This window comes from Cnephaeus nilssonii (genome assembly GCF_951640355.1).
Source record: "Cnephaeus nilssonii genome assembly, chromosome: 11".
In the NCBI taxonomy this organism is placed as follows: Eukaryota; Metazoa; Chordata; class Mammalia; order Chiroptera; family Vespertilionidae; genus Cnephaeus; species Cnephaeus nilssonii.
In genome coordinates this window covers 72,431,354-72,434,478 of record NC_137082.1, presented here as the reverse complement: position 1 = coordinate 72,434,478, position 3,125 = coordinate 72,431,354, and positions in this window count along the sequence as shown.

Below are 3,125 nucleotides of genomic sequence, written 5' to 3'. Positions count from 1 at the left end.
GTGAAGGGGCCTGTAGGGCAGAAAGAAGCCTGACTTCCTCGGTATGAGGCAGCTCAGTCTGGAGGCAAGGCGGGAGCCTGTTACCTAATCTGTGAAGTGGGTCCATTCACTGGGATGTCTGTTGACATGTTGCCCCAAGAGCTCTTGGCACAGACCACTTTTTAAATCAGTAAGTCTGACTGTGTGAGCTTGGCCAGCCCTGAGTTCATCTTTCAACAAAGATTTGCTGAGCACCTATTATGTGCCAGGCTCTGGGATAACCTGGACTTACAGCAATGAACAAGTCAGACAAAGTTCCTATTTCATGGAGCCCATATTTATGTGGAGTAGATAAAATCATCCCCCAAATAAATATTCAATGATACAGGGATGAGGCTTATAGAGGAGGGATCATTATGCTGTGAACATCTCTAACAGGGGAATTTTACCTTGTTTAGGGTGTCAGAAAAAAAAAAAAGTAGACACCTTAAAAATCAAAGACACCTTATAACATACTTGATCTGAAACCAGTTGTCAAAGCAGATAGGAGGAAGCGGAGACTCAGATTGGTCAAGCAACTTAGCCAGGTTTGCACAGCAGTGGAATCCAGACTCAAATCCAGGCCCACTGAGGCCCGGCCCATGTTGATGCAGCTGTTCTGCCAAAGTGGTTCCCTAAGGGCCTATGTCCAGCTTGGCACACTTTGTTTCCACTGTGACACTGCAGGGCTTCGCAAGGGGGAAATGACTTTCTGATATGCCCAAACCTTCTCTAAATCAGTGTGTTTCTTTTCAAAAGACTAAAGCAAGAAAAATTGAGCAGGCCTGAGTATTGAAGTAAAGTGAGTAGATTCATGCCTATCACTGGACCTCTTGAGATCTATAATTGTACACCAGGCTGTGGGCTAAGCATAGAGGGCAGCTGAGAGTCACCCAGATGGGTCCAAGGCCAGAGCCCATGCTCTTAACCCCAGCACTGGACTATCTCCCTGGGATGTCCATCTGTCTGTCTGAGAAGGTACAGGCAAGGCCTCAAGCCCTCAGAGCAGCCAGGCAAATTCCAGGAGAGAGAAAGGATGCCCACACCTCCCCCCACTGCTCAAGGCATTAGGAAGAGTCAAGGCGGGGGCAGCTCAAGCTTATGCCCACACCTGCTACATGCCCGCATGACACCCTGGCTCCAGGTCTCCTCTGGCTGGCCTTGGCCGGTCCTGGCTTGATACCTGATCCCCGTGGAAGCTGACACCTCAGCATCAGAGGGATCAGGACAGACACAGCTGCCGCCACCGGAGCCTCAGGCGACTTTAGGGAGAGACTCGGAGGACACTGGCCTGCGCACTGTCCCTCAGCTTCCTCTCCCAACTCCATACCGGGAGAGATGTGTGTATAAATTCCTGTATAGAACAGTAATGGCAGGAAAAGAAAAAATTTCAACTTAACTGACTTGGCTAAGTTTACACAGCTGGGAAACTGGGTTCAAAATCCAGTTATCTATCTTCAGAGCTGATACATTTTACCTCTTCTTCAGTAAGCTGTCTCCCTATATAATCAAGCATAATATACACACGTCCAGTGCCTGGCATATAGGTTCCCTGTAAGCACTTGTTTAATGTCCGGTACAAACCTGTATGCCTGTGTGTGTGTTTGTGCATGTGAGTATCATGCAGAATCGCATGTAGTGCAGATGTCCTGAGTCCTGAAGTTATTGTAGAAGATTCGGTAAGATCAGGAATGAGAATGCATGTTAACTTCCCATATCTCAGCTCTTATTTCATCTTATGCTTTTTCCTCTGGGGACAAGGAAAAGCATCAACACTGTTCAAATCAGTTCGGGACAGGGAGGTCATGGTCAAATACCCACCTGGGCATGGCATTACTGGGTCCATTCTCCTAGTGCAGGAAACTGAAAGACCACAGGCTTTGGAGTCAGAAAGACCTGCTTTATCTCCCAACCCCACCACTTCCTTGGGTTTAAGTGATTCTGGGCAAGTCACTGTGTTCTGTGAGCTGCTGATTCCTCACTGGAAATGAAGATGATAATCCCTCCCAGCATTTTATGAAGTTTCAGTATGAGGGAAGTTCCCAGCACAGTGTCTGAAGCACAGGAGGCACTCAGCATATGTGAGGTCCCTTCTTTCTCCTTTCTCACTGCAGATATCATCATTGCAGTGTTCAAGACTCCTCCTCAGGGGAGAGAAGGATGATGATTCTCAACTTCAGCTGAACATTGGAGACCCTGGGGAGCTAGAAAAATCCCTGAAGTCTGGGTCCCACCCCCAGAGGTTCTGACTCAATTGGCCTGGCATATAGCTGGGAATCAGGGCTTTTTAAAGCCTCCTGGGTGATTCTGATGGGCAGGGTTGAGAACCTCTCTCTGGTAGTTTCTCACAACCATTCACTGAGTTCCTCAGGCAGCCTGACCTTGGGCAGCCTGCTTTGCAGCGACTCTGCCTGGCATCTTGTCAGGTTAAGCCCAGGCAGAGAGGAGGAGGGAGAAGCTCATCCCATTTGAGGCTAAAACCCTCTCCCTTGAATCGGGGTCTGGATTTCCAAATCAAAGTTCAAGACTCTTAGCCTGACAAAAATATATATATTTTTTTATTTCTGACCATATTTATAGGAAGATGTTTTAAAATAAAAACCTGACATCTTCAATATATATTTAGCAAACTGACTTGCTAAAAAAAAAAAAAGACTATTAGACCACATAATATTTAGTATCTATTATGTTCCAGACACTTTACTGCCATATTCTCTCACTAATCATTGCTCACAACACCCTCTGAGTATGCTGAGCCAGTAGGAATAGTTATGTAGAATGTGGGGAGATTCCTACCTCCCAAGCTTAAACTTCCGATTCTTTATACCTAGGCCTCTTCACAGATTTCTGGGTCGTTTTGGAATTTGCATGTACAATAAAAGCTTCCTACATAATTGAAATTATGGCCAATTGACCGTGAAATGGAAGTGTCCATGACCAATGAGGTGTTGGGTTGGGGGAGACCATTGTGCTCAGAAATGGGGCCTCCAGAGCCCCAGGGCTAGTTTTCTGGCTCTGGGAGAGAAACCTTCCCAGAATCCTCACTTCTCCCAGCCAGTGCACTAGCCTTACCTTGGTGCCTCTCTCTGGTAAGAAGCAGTTTGGTA